The sequence below is a fragment of the Microtus pennsylvanicus genome, chromosome 7 (assembly GCF_037038515.1).
Source record: "Microtus pennsylvanicus isolate mMicPen1 chromosome 7, mMicPen1.hap1, whole genome shotgun sequence".
NCBI lineage: Eukaryota > Metazoa > Chordata > Mammalia > Rodentia > Cricetidae > Microtus > Microtus pennsylvanicus.
In genome coordinates, this window is record NC_134585.1 from 101,400,655 (window position 1) to 101,413,793 (window position 13,139).

Consider the following 13,139-nt stretch of genomic DNA (forward strand, 5'->3'; position numbering starts at 1 on the left):
CAGGAAATAGAAGTCACTTTAGAAGCCCCATGTTTTCGCCTGACTCTTGCCGGGTATTCTTCATTGTGATAACTTCCCCACATTTTGGAAATTTTTGTCTCCTGAGTGTCTGCTCCTTAGACACGTTAACCTAAAATTAGGCTTAGTGGTGTGATCTCTGAGCTGAAACTAGCTGCAGCCTGTGTTTCTCTGTCACCACAGATTTTTATTTAGAAAGATCTCTAGAACCGCCCAGACTGCTTGCACATTCATTATCAATTTTAAACATACAGGATGTGAACGTGCTTAAGACATCAAGAGAGGGAACCTGGAAGATTTAGCTTCTGGCTTCTGTACCATACCCACAACTCTTCAAACATCCTTTACGGAAAGATCACATACGAAGTGGAAAATTTCTTGGATTTGCAGGCACCAGGCTGTTGCCTCTGTCTGATAAATATCAGACGGCTGTTATTTGTGAAGATTTCCCTCATTATTTTTGGGCTATTAATTGCCCACTCCCGTTCTTTTCTTTTGAGAAAGAGGATCTGTGTAAAATACATTTTGTAAATAAACATGCCTCTGGCTTCTGCTTTGGAAATAAATGCTGTTTTAGAAGTGCAGATTTGCTACGCGTTCTAAATCTCTTCTCTGATGAATACAGTCAGCCCAACAGTTTAATTAGTCCAGTAATTATTGAGACCAGGTACTGCCAAGTCTGATGCCATGGTCTGGGAAAATGGCAATGAGTTACATACACTCTTGCTTTTGGGGAATTCTCAATTCTCGGGGAGGACAAGCAGGTAAGCCACTAAGTAATAACAAGATAATGAGAAGAGTGATTCAAGAGTCGCATGCAGGTTGTGAGGATGAGGATAATTGTGCTGGAGATTCTAATCTAGCATTTAGGATATGGTCCTCAGTTTGCATAGCATGTTCAGGAGAACACACAGGCCTGGGGATTACAAGGTATTTTCCTCAAATTCCCTGTCATACACGATGTGGTCATCGTTGTCATCTTAACTGGATCTGAGGTCAGCTAATAGGTATGTCTCAGAGAGTGCCTGGGAGGGTATCAGCTTCTGACTTCTCAGCCTTTCCACTGTATGGAGCACCACTTGCGGGGTATCCCAGGTTTCCCTTAAACTTGCAGCAATCTTTCTGCTTCCACACCATCCATCTTGTCTTTCCTTTCTTTCTTTTTTGAATGTGTATGAGTATTTTGCCTGCATGTGTGACTGTGCACCACCTACGTGCTTGGTGCCAGTGGAGACCGGAAGTGGGTGCCGGATCTCCTAGGACTGCAGTACCAGATGGTTTGAGCCTCCATGTGGGTGTTGGGAATCCATTCTGGGTCCTCTGGAAGAGCAGGCAGTGCTCTTAACTGCCAAGGCATCCTCCAAGCTCCTGTAGCACATTTTAAAAATGTAAACAGGATAAGTACAAATGTAGTCCCTAGCTTTTTATTTAAAGAACTTACTAGTGATAACTAAGTGTGTACATGCATGTTATGTGCATACTATTTATATATGGACTTTCTGAGAAATCTTGAAGGCACCATCCATCTCAACAACCTTTTCATCTTGTAAAGTTAAAACTCTTTACCCATTAAATAATAATTTTATTCTTTCCTATGATTCTTGAAATTCACCAATCTGTTCTCTGTCCATATACCACATTATGTAGATCTATTAATCTGCTAGTGGACCCTTGGGTTGCCTCCACATTTTAGCTATTTAGGGCAAGGGTGTCATAAATGTCAGTGTGAGCATTTTTTTCGAAACCTTGTTTTCAATTTGTTGGGTATATACCCAGAAGTGAAATTGTTAGAAGACACTGTAACTCTGTTTCTAATTTATTTCTCTTTTAGGGATTGAGCCCAGGTCCTTATGGACACATGCTTCTCTACCACAGGACTACACTTCCTATTACAGCAATTAATTTATTTTTCAACCATATGGTTTTTCACTCAGTGGTGACAGTATTTTACATCCATACCCACAGTGCAAGTATACAACTGAGTAATTGGCAATGTTGAACAATTTCTCCACAACCAGTGGACTGTGTTTGCGTACTTGTGTGTGTGTGTGTATATGTATATGCATATGTGTGTGTGTCTGTTTCTGTGTGCATGTGTGTGTGTGTGTGTGTGTGTGTGTGTGTGTATGATTCTAGCCATTCAGCTCATTTTTTCTCTTGAAGAATTCTTAATCTGGTGATAAAATCAGTTAACCTAATCATTTAAATCTTGTCTGATAAATTATATGACACATTTATATAAAAAACAAAAAGGGCTTTGTAAAAGAATATATTTATCATCTATCATTTTTATCAACCAAAAAGTAAACACTAATTAATATAATACAGGAGAATTCATGGCTAACCTGCTTCTCTCCCACAAATAAAATGGAGTTTATTGGTAAGTGCCAAGTCTTCAAGTCTCCTAGGAGTCTAGGAAGCACGATGTCCAGTGTTTGCTATATCTTTACACAGGAAAGAGATATGAGAAGGATAATAATCATCAATGAGTGTTCTGAGAGCTAGGGGAGACACAGTGACCAAGAAGAGCAGCCTGTTGGAGAACGTGACATGGACTTTGAACAAACCTCCATGTAGAAAAGATAAAGAACTGAGATAAAGGAATGTGTCCTAGGTGGAGTCAGAACTTAGGGCAGCCCACGTTATTTGGGCATAGTGGGTATAGGAGTCTCAGTGGAGAAAAGTGGGAAATGAGATCAAGGTGGGAAAGGTAGATTGAAGCCAGATTATGAACAATACAATGCTAGGCTGAGAAATATGGGATTAATTTTAAGTTGGTGACTCCCAGATTGGCAGTTTGGTAGCTCAGGAATGCTGGACTTGAGAATCTTGCTTGAGAATCTTGCTCTTTTTCTCTCTGTCTTCCTCCTTCATTCCTTGTCCCCATGCCCCTCCATATACTAAGTAGCTCAGAGACTGATAGTTCTCAAACACACATAAGTTAATGTTACAGTTTTCCATCAAATATGCGACTTAGAAAAATAAACAATGTTTCTGTATAAATATTTCATAGTGATTTTTATCATTTTGTATCTTCAAGTTAAAGTGTTCTACTCATAAACAGCTATCTTGTTATGTATAAAAGTTGTTGATTCTCTGAAGTATTTTGCATCTTTAAGAATTTTGAGATCAATGTTTATCCCAGAAGAAGTAGATGGCAGAAATAATCATATTGAGGGTAGAAATCAATAAAATAGAAACAAGGAAAATTTAAAAAATTTAGATTCATTTGTTTTACTTTATGTGCAAAGTATTTTGCTTGTATGTTTATATGTACACCATATTCATGCCTAGTGCCTATGAAGGTCAGAAGAAATAATCAGATACCCTGGAACTCAAGGTCCAGATTGCTGTGAGCCACCATATGGGTGCTGGAAACTGAAACTAGGTACTTTGCAAGAGAAAATGCACTTAACTTCAGAGCAATTTCTCCAGCCTTTACTTTGGGAAATTGTCTGTACCAGGTCTTGTGCATATATGTTAGCTTGGTGTTCTGGGGGACTCCTAGCAGTGGGAGTGGGTGTGTCTCTGACTCTTTTGCCTGCTCTTGGCACTCTTTCACTCCTTTTGGGTTGCCTTGTCCAGCCTCCATATGAGGACTTTTGCTTTGTCTTATTGCATCTTGTTTTGTTGTTTGACTTTTGTTTCTTGGAAGCCTGCTCTTTTCTGAAGTGAAATGCCTGTGGCAGGGAGTAGATCTGGGGGAGGGGAGGTGGTGGTGGGAGCTAGAAAGAGTGGAAGGAAGAAAAATTGTGGTCTGGTCAGGGTGTATTGGATTAGAGAAGAATCTATTTCCAATAAGAAAGAAAAAAGATTTCATTTTTTAATTTATGTGTATATATGTGTGTCTGTGTGAGTGTCTGGTCACTTGTGTGTGGGTGCCAGCAGTGACTAGAAGAGGGCACCAGATTCTCTGGAGAAGGAACTACAGATGGGTGTGTTCTGCCTTGTCTGGGTGCTGGGAACTAAACTCAGGACTTCTGATAGAACAATAAGTACACTTATAGCTAAGTCGTCTCTCCAGTCCCTATTTTTAGGAGTTTCAGCTACTTTATTCCATAGACCTGATGGTATTTAGATTTTATGGTCTTGGAATTAGATTTTCTGGGTTGGCTTTTTTTCTTCAAACATTTATTATTAAATACACATCTCTGCATGAAATCTGCATAGCTGAGATTTAGATAAAGGCATAAACAATCTTATTTTATAGAAATATTAAAGTATGTGTTAAGGGATGGCTGGATAGCTAGCTGTCAAAGATCAATATTTCTTTTTTTTTCTTTTTTGCTATTTTAACAACTAAAAGAGCTCAGAAAGCAAATGAATAAATTTTAACACCATTATACCTTCATCAAAAAATAAAACGTGGGCAAAGGCATTATATATTACCAAATTTATACTCAGGTGGTGTTTCTTTTTATTTTTTTGCCAAGATAATTCTTATAACAGTTCTGGTATAATTAACACTCCCTGAAATAGACCCAGTCTTTGAAAGGATTATGGACTAACTGCAGAACTCTGGAAAGTGTGAGGAATGCTTAAACAGATTTGCAAGATCAGCAATTAGTGCAGGATTTGAGAACACTTATTCTTGGGATGTTGGGTTTGAACTGAGATTGTTGGTGCTCTTACTACTTGGCATTAGAGTTCATGTGCCTTTCTTTCTGAGGCTTCTCTCTGCAGACCTATATCTAAATGTGTTTAGAAGGCAGTTCTGATTTTCAAGTTATTATTGTTAGATTTAAGAATTTAGTATCTTAAAAATGGTATGTTTAGCATCTACAGACTTCCCTTCTGTGGCAGTTTAAGGCTGATCATTTTCTTCTAGCCCTTATGTGAAAAGATCTGACAGCAGACAGTGAAAGGTTTCACTGAATATTCATGTTTGGAGACTAGAACACTAAACATGTTCAGAAGAACTTTGCTGCAAAGAAAGGATTCTTGGTGAAAACAGAGCTTGCAGTATATGTCTATGCTTGAAAATTGAATAGTAGGATTGAATAGTTATTGCTTCTTTTAAGATTAGAAAATATTGCCACCCTTAATTACTTCAATATTTCACAGGAAGAGCTGCTGTGACTTTCATGGACATGTAAGTAGTTTCTATTGGTTATGGGAAGTATGTGGAACACAAAAAATAAAGCTACTTACAAAACAGTCTTACTTATTCATAAACAAGATCATGCTTCATTTTAAAAGTGAAAATCTTAAATTTGATAGTTTCCCCTTAAAAGTTATATTGAAATGATGTGCATACATATACATGTATACACACATATAATTTTTGATTTAAAATAATTTTTGAGACAGAGTCTCAGACAGCTGAGGCTAGCCTCAAACTCAGTCTGAGGATGACTGTGATGGCCAGTCCTGGTTGTCAATATAACTACACCGGGAATCCACTAAAACCTAAGCAGATGGCCACACCTGTGAAGGATTCACATAATCACATCATTTGAGTTGAGAAGACCCACCCTAAACACGGGGCTTGTCTTTTTGTGTCAGTCCACGTAAAAGGACAGGGAAGAAAGAAACTTTGACTTTTACCTGCTTGCTTTCACTCTGGCCAACAATATATGTGTATACGTTCTATCAGTTTTGTTTTTTTAGTGCCCTGTTTAACGTAATGACCTTGAGCTTCTAGTACTGGGTGTGCACCACTGTGTTCAGTTACAATGCTGGGATTGACTACAGACCTTGTGTTTGATAGACAATGACTCTACCAAATGAGATACATCCTTAGCTATATGTTTATATTTTTAAAAGTACCTTATCATTCTATCAACTTTGAAGAGAAAACTGCTGTTAACTGATTTGTAACCTTCAATAAATAGTCTAAAGAAAACATATAAATATGTGTTTTGTGTTAGTTCATCTGTTTATACATGATTATATATTTGGCCAAAATTACACATATTATCCTTCCTATATATTAAATTGTCTCATAATTTAATCATATTAGAAAAGCCGTTGGCAAGGCATTAAAGACACTGCTTCCCCACTTCAAACTCTGTCACTTTCTTCTTCATTCATTCCATACCAATCACATATCTTCTTTTTTTTGTAGCTTGGGTCTCTATTATGCTAGTGACTTAAATTTATGAAGAATTCCTCTTTCCTGAATATTTAGATTATAGATAACCAAATAGGGCAGAGAAGCCTAGTGAGCAAATGAACCCTTTGCTATTTCTGGAAAAATTAATATAGAAATAGTATGACAAACACATACACACATATTATATTAGAAATACTGACTTATTCACATATTCAGATTCTCTTTATTAGTTATATAAGCAGAAAACTATGACATATATTGTCACCTGTATTTTCTGCAGGGGACATGTGGGCATCCTTTTAAATCAATACACATCTGGTTAAATAACCAGAAGTAATTATATCCCATGCACTGAGTATATATGTACTTTATGAAATTATTTTCCTACTTACATTTGTGTTATTTCTGATTTCATATAATTCTATGGTTAGATCTATGAGCACACTTGTATTACTTTTTCTGAAGATACTCCAGAAATATAATTGCTTATATAGAAACCTAAAATTGTGGTGGATATTGCTATATTGCTTTAATAAAAAGCTCTGCTGGTTTATGATCCCATCAAATGCATGTGAATAAACCCATGTTCCTATTCTCTTGTAGGTAATACTTAGTATTATTGTTAACAGTTGTTATAATTTGAACTGAAATTATCTGATAAATGTTTTTACTCTTAATTAGCTATGAATGTGTGTAAAATATATAAAGTCACATAGAATGGTGGATTTATATATTTGAAAGCAGTAATTTTCAGTGCTCTTTTGATACTTGTTTTGTTTCAGTGTTGAATTAATATGGATGAATGCATGTATAGGCCAGATTTTATTGTGATGAATTTCAGGGCTTAAGCTAGCAAACCATTTCTCCCATTGAAACTGTGCTGGATGCACCTGGAGACTCTCTGTATGGTTTATCAATACTCAGGTGAAAAAGTCAGCTGCATGAGGCTAAGGTTTTCATTATGAGTGAAAGAGATGGGAACGTTTTTCTCTGTTTCAGACTGGGGGTGACACACACCACTTCTGCTCACGTGTAGTCATTGTTGGGGCCACATGTTGGGTCAACATCTGTCATTGCTCCACAAGGCAACATCTGTCACAGTCTAGCCTTGGAAGGTTCATATATTCCAGAGTAGGAGCATGTGGAATAGAAATGTTGGCAGAAAGAGCAGATATACAAAAGGACAGAGACACAGAATAAAGTCTGGAGAGCAACCCAGTGAATACTAAATTTGCCTGTGTTATTTTCCATATGCTTTATATACCCCAATCCAAAATACATGATACAAACAAGAAACAAAGTAATTACCGCTTAAATACCAGAAACATCAAGTAACTCTATCCTAAGTATTGTGTTGTTTAGGCAGGACGTGCAGCAACCACACCTAGGCCAAAGTCAAATCTCCTGTCATAACCTTGAAGGAGAAAGAATAGGCTTGAACCCTCTGACCTTTGTTCGAGGTAGAATGAATCCACATCCGTGGGCTCCAACAAGTCATATGACCCTGCCTATTCCCAAGTATGCTGGGAAATATAGTAGAATATTTGATGAATGTTAGTTGTTTTTCACAAATCACCAGACCATTTTCCTTTTGCTCAATTAACTCAACTATGGAATTTGAAACATCTATCATGATGTGGTCATAATTTAATATCTGTGTTTTTAAAATCATAGTTATTTCCCATTTTCCATTGTTATTTTAGTTTATAAAAGGCATTTCCTTCCAATGTTCTTCATTTTAAAAATACATTTCCTCCTCATTTTATAAGCTTTCTTTTTAAGTAGAAGATAGTGATATTAATTTCAGCCTAAACTGATTTTACACAGTGATGATTTCAGTCCATCAAGCTGATGAATTCTTCTTACTGAGAAGTAGATGTTTAGGCAAATTCAAATCCATCCCACCCCCCCAAAAAATGGAAAGAAAAAGGAAAAATGGATCGCCACTTTCACCAAAACTGCTGGCACTGAAAGAGAATTTTGGATCACCCCCCTCTGCTCTGAACTTTTTCCAAGCTTATACCTGTGTACAGGAAATCTAAATGTGCATAAACCTAGATTCAGTGGTTCAAATTATAGGAAGGCTAGAGAGTGTTATTGAGGATCTGAAACTTGAAAGAGTCCCAGAAATATCCAAGGTAATGGCCTAAGAAACTCCTACATTCCTATAGATTCTTTGGGATCATTTATGCCACTAAAGAAAATCCATAAAACAAATTAAATTAGGTAACTTGTTTTAAACCTTCACATCTGCTTTTGCAGATTTTTTGATTGAGGTTAAGATCTTTTCATTTAGTTTAATTTGAGAGGTCTTTTTTTATAGTATGTGTAAATTACAAGCTTTGATTATTATTTTAGTGTTTTCTGTTTTTCAGCATGCAATTGTATAAGCCTTAAATGTTGTGGGGAATCACTGTCCCATCAAATGCTCCAATAAATGATCTCATTAAAATGACAAGGCAATCTCAACTTATTTGTGTTGGAATGAGTAACATGATGAGGTCTACGCATAGCTAAACAAGCTGTTTACTAGTGCAGAGCTGGGTTAATGATTCTATTCATCTTAATGAATGATCTAAAGGGAGACTATACTAGTTTTTCTATAGCTGTGTTTCTCACTGTGGATTCCTATGACTTAAGAAAAATTCACTCGGGGCTGGAGAGATGGCTCAGTGGTTAAGAGCATTGCCTGCTCTTCCAAAGGTCCTGAGTTCAATTCCCAGCAACCACATGGTGGCTCACAATCATCTGTAATGAGGTCTGGTGCCCTCTTCAGGCATGCAAGCAGACAGAATACTGTATACATAATAAATAAATAAATATTAAAAACTCACTTTTTATTTCAGTGTTGCTGTGGATGCATAACCTAGGAGTGACTTGTCTGAGATATTAACTTGAGTCTTGTTCATTGTACTCAAAGTTTTGCCTGAATCTTCAAACTCATCTGAGGCTTGCCTGTAGAAGGATCCTGTACCGTGTGCACAATGTAGATGTCAGTGCCTTGTAGTTACACAAACAGTTCAGATCATATGGTGAGGAGCTGTAATTATCAGTCACATTTGCCTTCTTTTGTACATCCAGCAAGGGATAAAAATCTTAAAAGAGGAACACTGTGATCTTATGTATCATAGTCGCCTATAGCCCATCACCTTTGTAATATTCAGTTGCTTCAGAATAAGTTATACACCTTGCCCATACTCCAGGGGTAAGAATTATACAGCTTACAAATATCAGAAGGAAGGACCATGACTTATGGGATCCATTTCATAGTTTGTCCCACCCTAAGGGCTGAAAACTAAAACTGTCCAGTGATTATGTATTACTCTGTCACTTATATAGTGATCGAGCATATTTCTTGCCAATATGTTAAGTCATAATGAAACTAATAGTGTTTTATACCTGTCTTATATAAAGTCAAAAGTTTGTTTTTTGCTGAAGGAAATATTATCTCCTAAATTCAAGACAACTGTAATAGCTTGTTTATCAGGACCAGCAGCTGGCATTTTATAACTCTAATAGCCATTTTTTCTGCATATTCATTTGGAACTATCCATTCTTCCATTAACCCCTTTTTGCCTTTAAAGAATTGCTTTTAAGTTACTAAGTACAGCAATAATGACCAGAGTGGCAAGATATGCCTATGGTGTAATAGTGGCATCGATGTTATGGGGATAACTAACTAAATTTGCCTGTTCCACAGTAGGAACACATGTTTGGTAAAGTAAATCTCACCAAGAACCCATGATTAAGGAGCTCAAGTTACTTGGGTAGACCTTCTTCTTCTTCTTCTTCTTCTTCTTCTTCTTCTTCTTCTTCTTCTTCTTCTTCTTCTTCTTCTTCCTCTTCCTCTTCCTCTTCCTCTTCCTCTTCCTCTTCCTCTTCCTCTTCCTCTTCCTCTTCCTCTTCCTCTTCCTCTTCCTCTTCTTCTTCTTCTTCTTCTTCTTCTTCTTCTTCTTCTTCTTCTTTTTTCTTCTTCTTTTCTCCTCCTCCTCCTCCTCCTCTTTCTACTTCTCCTTATCCTCCTCTTCCTCCGCCTCCTTCTTCTTTGAGACAGGGTTTCTCTATAGCTTTGGAGCCTGTCTTGTAACTAGCTCTTGTAGACCAGGCTGGCTTTGAACTCACAGAGTTCTACTTGCTTCTTGCCTCCCAAGTGCTGGATTGAAGGCATGCACCATCACCACCCAGATTGGACTTCTATTGCCTTGATAAATAGACTTTGTAAAAATCAAACCTCTTTGTAAAATTGTATCTCTACACCAACATGTTAGTGAAACCCTCAGGCATCATAAGAGATGTTTCTCTGTGCAGTGAATGGCATGACAGTTAAATAGAGACATTCACAATTGCTCAAAGTGCAAAGATGTGTTTGTGGAGTGCACAGCCACAAATGGGGCATCTATACCACAACTCATTTACTTAAGGTTAACGAAGTTAGGACAGAAAGATTATAAGTCCTGGAAGGTTGTAAGGACTAGAGTGAAACATTGTCTTCTGGACTTGACAGGACCACAGCACTCCTGACCACCTGTGGTTGCTTGCACAAAGTGTACAAAAGATCAAACAATCCAATGAACATTCCAGATTGGAGAAAACTCGTGAGCTTGGGAAAAACTCATGAGCTCCCAGCTCCAGATTGAGAGCTATTGGTAGTTTATAGCTTTTGAAAAGGCAAATATAGTTTTCTTTAAGGATGGGGCTCCTGGTAGACCAACCACTCTTTCATGGACAGTACCATAGCGATGATTACATGGACAACACAAATTGGACTTTGAGTTATTTAACGGAAAAAGGGATCTGAATGAAGCAGGGAAGAGGACATGGGAGAGTTATGGGTAGGAGTGGGGGTGAATATATTTAATACATTGTATAATGTATGAGATCACCAAAGATTTAATAAAAATATACTAAGTATAGGACTGGAAGGGTAGGACTGGAAATGTCGTTTGGTGGTAGGGGCCATGTTTATCATTTAAATTTTAGGGTTTACCTCAAGACCACAGACAAATATACAGCTGAGATCTGAAATATTGTAATCAAGTGGCTTTTCCTTGATATTGTACATCCAATTCTATCAAGGTGTGATCTACCTTACTGCATAAGACTAATAAAGCTATCTTTGTTTAATTATCTGGTTGTTGTGCTGCTTCTTTTGAGGGTCAACAGACACTGTGAAAACCTTATGAGTTCGGGTGACAGTGAGGCATTCTTCCCTTTGGTTATAGTACAGGGACTAATCTCAACTGATTTTGTTTAATTGCATTTGATCAAAGAAGAAGCTCCTTCAGCTCACTTTAGTATCTAGGTGGACCATTTTGCCACATTCTATTTTGTGAGGACAGTTTATCAAGGTTGTCGTAATGCCTTAGCACTCCTCCACATTGACTGATAGGTGACTGAGAGTCTTTTGCTTCTAATAACTGGCTACTTTCCTTCATGCTGCCTGCGTTCTACAACTTGTGTTTCAGAGGGGAAGACTTAATTCAAGTGGAGACATTGTAATCTTTCCATCTCTGAGTGGCAGTTGTACTTAATAGTTGGGAATGTGTAGCATATGGTTCTGATTATGTGTGAGTCACTCCAGGCAAGCCATACAACTGTGATGGAGAGAGGGAAGAAGGGGAGACACACAAAGGCATGTTCTAGAGGGTTTTGCCACCATATCTCCTCTCTCCACTCCAGCTTCTCTTTACTAAATACCTATTTGATATCATGTAAATTAAATACTTCTTCCTCTAGATTTGTTCCTGGAGAAAAAATTGAAACAACTTGAAAAAAAAAGGTCGTTACTTTCACCTTACAGTGTATGTGTGTGTGTGTCTGCATACATGCATGTCAGGGCATGCTTCTGGAGGTCAGAGAACAATTTGAGAGAGTCAATTTTTCCTTCCATATTGTTGGTTCTGAGGATCTAACCTGGGTCCATAGAGATTTTTATCTGCAAAGATCTTTATCTCCTAATCCTAAACATCTTTTCTATTATAAAAGTTACTTACAGCAGAAACTGAGGCAACATTCTTATACCTATCATGTCTGGTTTTCCTTAAAGCCTCTTCATTAAAACCTATGAATGATTCAGATTCTACCTTTAACCAAGTGTTCTTTCTTGATTTCAGGATCTCATGATTTTGTGTCACGCTTTTATTATTTTTTATTTCCTTCTGATTGAGGCTTTTTTGTTAGGCTTTTGGCTGTTTATGATAACCTTGAGGGCTTAGATAAAAACTGGCTAGGCAGTTTGTTGACTATTCCTGACTGACTAGAGATTTGGTTGATGATCTCCTGGTTAATAGGAAGGTGTTAGAGAGTATGACACAGAGGACCTCAGAAATAAAATGCCATCACTATCACTGGCTGCCATGTCTGTGTTCTTAGCTTTTTAAAAGTTATTCTGGTCCCCCAGCTTTCATTTTTCCAAACTGTGCTCTTTGGAGGGATGGTGTATGATGTGGGATTCCCCTCCATATGCTGTGAATATGTTTTATTACCATTGGGTAATAAATAAGCTTATTTGGCCTGTGGCAGGGCAGAATAGAGCTGGGTGGGAAAACTAAGCTGAATGTAGGGAGCCAGGCAGATGCCATGTAGCTGCCGAAGGAGAAAGATGCCAGAAACTTACAGGTAGGCTGCAGTCTTTTGGTGGGCCATACATAGATGAATAGAAATAGCTTAATTTAAGATGTAAGAGCTAGCTAGAAATACACCTGAGCCATTGGCCCAACAGTATTGTACTTAATATAGTTTCTGTGTGATTGATTATTTGGGTCAGGGTGACTAGGAAGGGCAACGTGTATTCTCCAGCTACAGAAGGAAGAAAGAGCACACAGGCCCTTCTCAGAATGAGCTGTTATGCTACATCTCCTTAAAATGTGGAGTACATGTCTCTGTCTTTTCTTCTCCACCATTTATCTATATTAGCATGCTGAATATGATATATTGGGGTACAGTTCAATGATTTATTTTCTTGCCCCAATTGCTTTTATTTTCTGTAGTGGGAACTCTTTCAGTTGGCTCTGGTGTCCCTTGACATGCCTCCAGTTTTTAAAAGCATTTCTTAATTTTCTGGCAC